Source organism: Arachis ipaensis, chromosome B03, assembly GCF_000816755.2.
Source record: "Arachis ipaensis cultivar K30076 chromosome B03, Araip1.1, whole genome shotgun sequence".
Classification (NCBI taxonomy): domain Eukaryota; kingdom Viridiplantae; phylum Streptophyta; class Magnoliopsida; order Fabales; family Fabaceae; genus Arachis; species Arachis ipaensis.
Genome location: NC_029787.2, coordinates 18,651,097 through 18,661,391, shown reverse-complemented (window position 1 = coordinate 18,661,391; position 10,295 = coordinate 18,651,097). Strand labels below are relative to the sequence as shown.

The 10,295-nt window shown below is 41.1% G+C and overlaps 1 long non-coding RNA gene across 1 annotated transcript in view; it reads right to left on the bottom strand.

The window, feature by feature from the left end:
* Positions 1–10,295, bottom strand: part of LOC110270011 — a 14,525-nt gene that overhangs the window by 2,781 nt on the left and 1,449 nt on the right. The window contains exon 2 of the long non-coding RNA XR_002358963.1: positions 7,943–7,949. This is a non-coding gene — a long non-coding RNA (uncharacterized LOC110270011). The remainder of the gene's footprint in view (positions 1–7,942; positions 7,950–10,295) is intronic.

The following is a 10,295-nucleotide window of genomic DNA, read 5'->3' as shown; positions in this document are numbered from 1 at the left end:
AATATGCCAATGAATTATAACTCAAATGACATAATCTCTCCATACTCAATTAAAAGGTTGCGGAGTCTTCTATGTTTGGTAAAAAAAAAAAAACTTACGTTCAAATATTCATGTTCCAAACTATCATTCTTCTACATATATGTTAGCAATATTTTCATATACAATAATTACTTACCGACCATTTATTTCCCAACCTAGGCACGATGTCCCTCTAACTATTAGTAGTAATAATGCGAAAAAAAAAAAAACGGAAGTAATATTTGTGTGCGGTACGGTGCCGCAGGCATCAATTAATGATTGATAATAATATAGTTTAAGAGGACTTCATTCACAGAATTTATTTTCATTTTCACGTGTTTCTTTTCACTATAACAGTTATAGCCTATTTAGCACTTTTTCATATATGAATATTTAGAAAAAAAAAATGCTTTAAACAGAAGTAACTATTAAGAAAAGTTCACAGTTAGTTAGTTAGGTCAGTTACCAAAGTTCTATAGCTAACAGAATTTTGTTCAATTAGTTATTTGATTTTGGTTAGTTAAAGTTTGTTTTTCTTGATTATTCTTGAAGAGGAATCAGATTCTAAATCATATATATATATATATATATGGGCAAATAGCAGTATTAAGCCAGTTTGGATGAGATATTACATGATTAAGTTAAATCGAAAAATGAGAATGGATCAACCAAAAGCATGTCTCTATGTAATTCGAATCAATCTCACTCGAACTAAAAACAGTAATAATTCGAATCAAGACTATTCGAATTATGAGGGAGTATGCATGCTTGGTAATTCGAATCAATCTGATTCGAATCATGAATGGGGCAGTTCGAATCAACCTGATTCGAATTATATGGTGAACAATTCGAGTTATAGTTCGAATCTTGTTGATTCGAATTATGTATATGTAATTCGAAAGAAATTAGCTGTTTCGAATTAGGAAGCCCCAAACGTGTATAAATATGGTGTGAACATGAACTGAGTTCATTTGAGTGAGACAAAATGGCTAGTAAGGAGAGCTTTGTAGTGTTGGTGCATTATAGAGGGTCGATTAAGAGAAAAACACGCTTTGGTGTGAAGTTCACTGATAAAGATCACCTGAGTATTTTTATGAGACCTACGACGAGATTCGATGACTTCTTGAATTTTATAATACAGAAACTTGGGTTGCAAGGTGTGAAACGGATTCAGAAGTTATTCTATCGCATTCCGATCTCAGTGCTTAGAGATAATGTGAAGTACGATTCTTTTGGTATAGGGAGTGACGAGGATTTGCAGGTCCTGTTCCATTGTCGTCGGCAGTTTTCCGAGGTCAGGACACCTGAGCTGTTGGCAAAGTTGGTTGATGTGGTATCTAGTTTGGGAGGTTCGAACCGGAATACCCAAACTCTAGGCACGGTAGCCGGTTCTAGCTCGAGGCCCGTTGGTGCATCTTTGTCCGTGCTTGTGAATGCACCTCGGGACAAGCCTATCACGTCCCCGTCGTTCGCCATTGATCTCAACTGCAGTGGTGGCGGAGAGGTTGGTATCGTGGAGAGGGTGCCGATTTCTTTACAGTGTAGTGCACCGGCTGAGATTGGTGATGCATTGCTGGATGATGATGGCGATGACATTGCAGCGAGTAATCCAGCTGGGGCTGGCGGTGGTTCTAGCTCTGGGACTCAGCAGTACCCTCCGCACTTCTCATCTTTGAACTTGGATGCCATGAGACAGGAGGGGGTTCCTGCGGAACCCACTGGATTTGGTGCTAGAGATACCCAGGGTAGTGGAGGTCTTACAGAGTTTCAGGTTGGTCAGCAGTTTTAGGATAAAGAGGAGGTTGTGTTAAGCGTGAAGACGTATAGCATCCGACGCGGGGTACAGTATAAAGTGGTGGAGTTCGATTATCGCAGGTATGTTGGGAAGTGTTCTAAGTTTGGGAACGGGTGCACATGGTTGATTAGGCTAAGTCTCCGGCAACGCAAGGATATTTGGGAGGTAAAACAGTACAATGGACTTCATACTTGTCTCGCGACGTCGATCTCGAGCGATCACAGGAGTCTTGATTATCATGTGATCTCGGCCTTCATCATGCCAATGGTTAGAGCTGATGCATCCGTCTGTATCAAGGTACTGCTGAATGCGACGGAGGCACACTTTAGGTTCAGGCCGACTTATAGGAGGGTTTGGTTGGCCAAGCAGAAGGCCGTCGCCCATATTTATGGAGATTGGGATGAGTCATACAACGAGCTGCTACGATGGGTCTTAGGTGTGCAGCTGACGATGCCTAGTAGTGTTGCTGTGTTGAGGACGAGTCCTGTTTCTGGACGTTCCCCCATGTATTGAGGCATTCCGGCATTGCAAGCCGTTGGTGAATATTGATGGACCCACCTGTACGGTAAATACGGGGGTCCGTTGCTCGTTGCGATTGCACAAGACAGAAACTCCAACATACTACATGTTGCATTTGCACTCGTGGAGGGTGAGAATGCGAAGTCCTGGTCGTTTTTTCTATCCCATCTCCGCCAGTACGTGACCCCGCAACCGGGTATCCTGGTGATATCGGATAGGTACAACGGTATCAAGGCTGCACTTGAGGCCCCTGACAGAGGTTGACTACCACCTGCTGCATACTGTGCATTCTGTATTCGACATGTGGCCGCAAATTTTGCCCTCACCTTTAAGGGTAAGGATGCAAGGAGGCTTCTTGTGAATGCAGCATATGCTAAGACTGAGGTGGAATTCGATTACTGGTTTGATATTCTGTGGTCTGAAGACCCTGCCATGTGTGACTGGGCTAACAGAATTAACTATTCATTGTGGACTCAGCATCGGGATGAGGGTAGGAGATTCGGACAAGGGCCAGCTGAACGTATCATATCCAGCAGGTCTAAATCCAGGAAACTGCCAGAAGATCCATGACTGAAGTAGCTGTAACGGTCCGGCTAACTTCACAACGTGTCTGTTCGCCATGCGGCACATGCACCGGTATAACCACGAGAGAGCAGCTGATCCCCAACTGTACCTACCCATGTCCGCAAGCCTAGCTACGTATGGGAGCCATCTAATGTGAATGCGGTTGCCGGACTTATCGGCAAATAGCTGAGTCCCTAACAGCATCATGATATAGGCCCGGGTATACCTCCTAACAGTGGGCTCATCGGCTTTCTCAGGAAGCTCTCTAAATGTCTCCTTGAACCACCTGCAGTTCACTGCAAACTTCTGGATTTGATTCGCAGGAGGTACCACACCAAGCAACTCCTGGAACCACACCCAAGCTGGCCGACCACCCTTGATATACGTCTGAAAATCTGTCAGGCAACTACTAACATAATGCTCATCAATCGAAAGTCTTAACTGGTACGCCACGTCCTGCAATGTAATAGTGCACTCCCCGAACGGCATATGGAACGTGTGCGTCTCCGGACGCCAGCGCTCCATGAACACACTAATTAGGGGCTCATCCAGCCTAAACCATCTCTCGTTCAGCCTCGCAATATGGTACAAGCCGGCCATTTGTAAGTACGGAACGTACCTCTCGTCCAGACGCATACCCTGCTGTAGTCGCATGCTCGAAATACATCGCTGGGGCTGCAAACATAATGTACTAGAATATAGAAACCACTAACATCATTCACTAATAAAACATCATTCACTAACAAAACCACTAACAAAACCACTAACATCATTCGCTAACATCATTCACTAACAAAATCACTAACATCATTCACTAACAAAACCACTAACATCATTCACTATCAAAACCACTAACAAAATCACTAACATCATTCACTTTCAAAACCACTAACATCATTCGCTAACATCATTCACTAACAAAACCACTAACAAAATCAATAAAATCATTCACTTCCAAAACCACTAACAAAACCACTTGTATGGCACTCCTATCTAACTTTGCAACGGTACATAATGACTACCATTCTAACACACCAAAGGTAAAAATATATATAAAAAAATAACTTATTCACTCCTATTTTAAAAGAACAAGTTCGTACTAACCTCTTCATTGATAACACCAGCTATATGAGCTACTCCATCCAAACGATAAAGTCGGTCTGGATTATCCCCCATCGGCTAAATATTCTGCTCAAGTCTTTGTTGGAGTCGTAATGGGTCATTTTCTCTGGGATTTGGTGGGGCATGAATTTGGAATAGTGGATCGAATGATGTTAGTTCGAACTCTTTATATAGAAAAAACAGGGAGTAATTCGAAACAGCCTGCTTCGAATTACTATGGGACGACAAAATGGCTAGTTCGAATGGAGCTGTTTCGAATTAGTGTGAGTTAGTGTGTGTGTGTGTAATTCGAGTCAGGGTTATTTGAATTACTATGTATGTGTAATTCGAGTGGCTCTAATTCAAATTATATAGAAATGTGCTGTTGGTAGAACTTTGTAACGTTTTTACCTTTGGTAGAATTGTGTAATATCTCAATCAAACTGGCTTAATACTGCCATTTGCCCTATATATATATATTGCTCATTTTACAATGTGAAATATACTAATTTTCATTCAGCTCAATTTTATTTTTTTCTTTAACAAATATTTAATTCTGTTTTTAACCTTTTTTTGCATTTTTTCACAGCTTATTTCTTAATCTATGATGCTATCTTTTTTATCTTTATTGCATCTTTTATAGTATCTAGAACCATTTTTTTTTACTTTTAACCATGAAATTATACTTTCTGATTCAACAAAGAGAACCTTTTCATCCATTGTTAAAAAGCTCAACGATGATAACTACTCTACTTACTATTCTTACCATTGAGAGTCTGGGTCTTGAAAGTCACCTTAATCTAACAAAATTTCCAAAATAATTTGCATTTGATACTGCAAAGAAGACCATCACAGAAATAGAAGAATTCAAGAATTGGCGCCAGCGAGATAAGACTCTCACAACCTAGCTTGCCGCTTCAATGACCAACTACTTCAAGAACAAAATAATACAATTTCAGGAAGTATGAGACAAATTAAAATTGATGAATATTTTCAAGCTACTTCCTCTGCCCGTGTACAAAGCCAACTCAGATCATGTAAGAAAACTAGATCAGCCACTGACTTCCTTGCCAAGATTCGCAAGATTGTAGATTCTTTGTTTGCTGTGGGATATAAAGTACCAAAAGATGATCATCTTCAAGCTATCATAGATAGCCTCTTAAAGGAATATACAGTGTATATCTCTTCAATCACAGCAAAGAGAGAATTCTTTCGAGTAGTTGAGGCTGAGGCATTTCTTCTCTCTTATGAGGAGATGCTTAAGCGATTCAAGAAATCAGAAACTAGCTTGCCAGTAGCTTACTATGTTCATAATTCACCATCAAATTTTGACTATGCTCGTGGCAATTCTAATAGGCATGGCCGTGGTGTAAGAAATGGTCATGGCGGAGGATGTTTTGGCTATAATAACAACAATAATTCCTGAATGCAGTGTAAATTATGTGGAAAATTAGGTCATGTGGTGTGAAATTATTACCACAGATTTGATCACTCTTTCAACCCCAATTCTGGAAACAATTCTGCACAACAACAAATTCACTATTTGAATACACAACCACCACTACCTCCAGCCACCTTTCATCAACCCATTGCCTATCTGACTGCTCCATCCTCACCATTGAGTGAAGCATCATGGCTTGTAGATTCTGAGGTAAGCCATCATCTGACACCAGATCCTTCCAACCTGCTTTCTTCCACTACAAATAGCATTGATTCAGATCAAGTCTTTATAGGTAATGGTATAGGTATTACAATCAAGAACTATGGTTCTTCAATTTTATATGATAAATATGCTAATGTCACTTTACATTTAAAAACCTTGCTTCATGTCCCTCAAATCACACAAAATTTGCTAAGTGTGTCACAGTTTGCTGCTGAAAATGGAGTTTTCTGTGAATTTTGCCTTGATTATTGTGTTATTCATGATTAGGCTAACAAGATTATCTCCGACAAGCCGTACTAGAAATGGAATTTATTCTTTTGACAACCTCAAGGTCTCTAAATCTGTTTCTATGAAATCTGCTCTATTATGCACCTCTGATTTTCCTTCTACTGTTGCTTCTGATTTACATGTCGTTTCTACTCATTCTTGTACTGCTCCTGTAATTACGAACTTAGGTACTAGTTTACCTAAATTTATTTCTTTCAATACCACATGTAATGAGAATAATAATATTGTTCTATGGCACAAAAGACTTGGTCACTGTGTCACGAAAACTGTGTATACAGTAATGAGTAAATGCTTAATTCCTATCTCAAATTCTAGTTCTTCTTTGCAACATATGTGTGAAATTTGTCCATTGGCCAAGAAGCATAAATTGCACTTTAATCAAACTAAAATGGTATATAATCAACCCTTGAAATAGGGCAAAAAACCATATTAAGCCACATGCAGAAAAGTTTAACCAAAATACGCCAAACAGAAATTTGTTTCAGCAATAAGCCAAGAGGCATTTTTATATAAATCGAACCAACAAGGTTCGAACTCTATTAGCAAGTAATTCGAACCACATTGGTTCGAACTACCACTAAAAAAATGTGAATAATTCGAACCGGTCAGGTTCGAACCAGGAGAGCATGTAATTCGAACCGGTTGAGTTCGAATTATGTGGAGATTAGTCAAGTGTAATAAATCGAACCAGGTTGGTTCGAATTATGGGAAGGGAGGTCGACTGAAGTAATTCGAACCAGGCTGGTTCGAATTACTTTCTCATTGGGTACTTACCGAGTATCGCTTGCCTCCCGGACATGTGACTGTGGGTACTTTCAGGCGCTTCATTTCCCGTGTCAGCACGCACTTGCATGTTGTGCCTACGCACGTGTGAGTTGGAGCTCCTATGTTCACAGCGTCTATCAGATTAGCTCGGTGTTCAATGTCTATCGAATGGGATTCACACCACCAATCCCGGAGGGCTACTGGCCACCCTACGATGGGCCCACAGTGATTCCGGACCCAAACAGAAGGCGTGCGAGAGAGGGGAGGCCTAGATCCACAAGGATACGGACGAATATGGATGAGGCAGATCCAAACAGGCCAAAACGGTGTGGCCTTTGTCGCCAACCCGGACACACTAGACGTAGATGCCCACAGGTAGTAGCTGAGTGTCCGGTGCCAGGAACCTCTTCCCATGCTGACTCCACCACTGAAGGAACTGATGAGACGGTCCAGGGTCGGCAACAACATCGAACCTCAATACACTGTCCTGACGAGCGTCCCAGTATGCATGCCACTTCGGCATGGAAGAGGGGAACCATCGATCGCCGCCTCTCCCGTCCTTGGACATCAGAAAGTCGATGTTCAAGGCGGGACGCGGAGGGGCCTGTACCCCTCCAAACTGAGGAAGAACACGATCTATCTGATGCCACTCTATGACAGCAAAGTAGATCAGCGCGGTCACAGAGCGCCACACCGCCATGTGCCGAGGCTCCAAAACCTCCGGGTGCAACACCTGAAGTACGTCGGGGCTACTGTACGGCATCCATATAAACTGCAGAACAAACCCACAATTATCAGGGCAACTGTACGAGCCAAGTGTAAAATATTTGTGCACTCTCCGAACGGCATATAAAATGTGTGCGTCTCGGGACGCCATCTCTCCACGAATGCACTGACGAGCGCCTCGTCTAGCCGGAACCACCGGTCGTTCAGCCATGCAAGATGGTATAGCCCTGCCATCTGCAAGTATGGAACGTATCTGTCATCAAGACGCATGCCCTGCTGCCGCCTCATGCTCCTAATGCATCGCTCGGGCTGCGAATGAAAAGAAACGCATACTGAGATATATAACTACACAGCTTTTACAGTAAACCGGTTCACATAAACCGGTTTACATAAACGGGTTTACATAAAACGGTTTCCATAATCCGGTTTACATTAACCATTTCGCTAAATTAAACAGCATAACATCACATGAAAGATAACTAACTGGAAAACAAACCCTAAACCACACAACTAAACCGCTAGCATATACCACAATTAACGAGAGCCATTAACAAGAAAGAAATTCAATAAACCGGCTTACTTAAACCACCTAGCATTAAACAACTACCCTAAACCACATATAAAAACCGCTTGCAAAAACCGCTAACAAAAACCGCTAACATAAACCACCAACATAAACCACTACCAAAAACCACTGACTTAAACCACTAACAAAAACCACTACCCTAAACCACCACCCTAAACCACTAACATAAACCACTAACTAATACCACTAGCTTAAACCACTATCATAAACCACCTATATAATCCCCTCACCTAAACCACCTACATAAACCACTAACATAAAGTACCGTCTAACCAGGATACAAAACCACTAAAGCACAACTAACGCTTGAATCAAAAATATTTCCGTACTAACCTCGTCGTTGATGACCCCGGCTATATGAGCGACTCCGTCCAACCGATATAACTGTGCCGGATCGTCCCCCATCAGCAGAGTAGTCCGTTCAGGTCTTCCTCGGAGAGAATCTGGGTCGTTTTCTCTGAGATTTTGTGGGGTAGGGGTGAAGGGATAATGGTTCGAATGAGGGTGATTTGAACTCCTTATATACTCGAATCACACCTAATTCGAACCAGCCTGGTTCGAATTATAAAGGAGTGCATTAGGAGTAATTCGAACCGGCCCGGTTCGAATTACATGGAATCGATTTCAAAGCATAATTCGAACCAACCTGGTTCGAATTATGTATGAGAGAAGTTCGAACCAGGGTGGTTCGAATTATGTATGGGAGGAGTTCGAACCTTATTGGTTCGAATTATTCAAATACGTACAACACTAAATCGAACCAGGTTGGTTCGAATTATGAAGGAGAGCAATTCGAACCAGCTTGGTTCGAATTATATTAAAATACACTTTGGCTCATTGCTGAAACGAAATTGGATTTGGCGCATTTTGGTTACACGATTCTTGCTTTGGCTCATTATGGTTTTTTGCCCCTTGAAATATGTATATGCAGATCTTTGGGGACCAGCTCTAGTGGATTCAAGAACTGATTTCAAATATTATGCTTGCTTTGTGGATGATTTTTCAAAATTCACAGTTATTTTTCTATTACAGAATAAGTCTCAACCTTATTAGCTTTTCAAAACTATAAGAAACTTAAGGAGAAGCAAATTGGAGATAGTATTAAAGCCCTATAGAATGTCATGCTCTTACAAACATCACCAAAAAGGGAATGTGGAAAGAAAGCATAGGCATATAACAGAAATAAGTCTATCTTTATTAGTAACACACTACAAGAAAGGCGTTGAGTACCATCAGATTTACCATCGAAATGAATTTGATGGTATAAACGGCACTAAAAAATGTTTACTGGTGAATTATTTTATCCGACGTTTATTACCGGTGGATTCTGCGTCAGATTTTGTAATTAATACGACAAAAATAAGCAGTTGGTTACTATTAGATTTTTTTTACGGTAATTTTGGGGCCATGTTATATTTTGTGGCTCCCATTTACCATTGGATTGTTCCAGTAAATCTGACTGTATGCAATTTTTTTCACAATTAGTAGTCAAATTAAATTTTTTTTACAAGATTAGTTCACAAATTCTAAACACCAGAAATCAACTAATGATTTTATTAAATATTAAGGATCTAAATATAATAAAAAGTCAAAGAAGTAAAATACAATGAAATAGACATAAAATAAATTAAATCTCTAAACCCTACGGATCTCGGTAATCATCGTCGTCGTTGTCTTTCCCTTGCTGAGGCGGCAAACTAGATATTGATGTCGGTGCCCCACCAACAGCGCAGCTGCTAGTACCAGCAACGATGCTGCCTCCAGCGTGCATCTACCTCTAGTTGCTCCAGTTTCTCCATCAGCTCCAACTTGATGGCAACGGTGTCTCTCACGCGTGCAAGAAGCTCATTGTACCTCTCCTCAGACTGCTGAGCTTGTTGGTGAAGCTCTTGTGTGAGCATCTATACCTCTTCCATCAAATCAACAACTTTCTCGGGATCGGCAGAACTGGTGGCAGAGGTAGAGGCAGATGAATCCACCAATATGGAGGTGAGGAGACCGCTGGTGAAGAACAACCCCATCAAGATCAATCACTGAGGCATCGAAGTCAGATGCGACAGTAAACATTTTAAAAAGGTGACAGTCATAGGAAGCAAATGGATATTCGCAATTAAGAAAAATCAACAAGGTGACATTCTCAGGTACAAAGCTAGGCTTGTTGCCAAATGATTCTACAAAAAGAAGGGGTGGATTATAAGCAAATTTATTCACCAGTGATAAGAGCAACTGCTATAAAAGGTATACTCACTGTTACAGCGTCATTGGTAGGG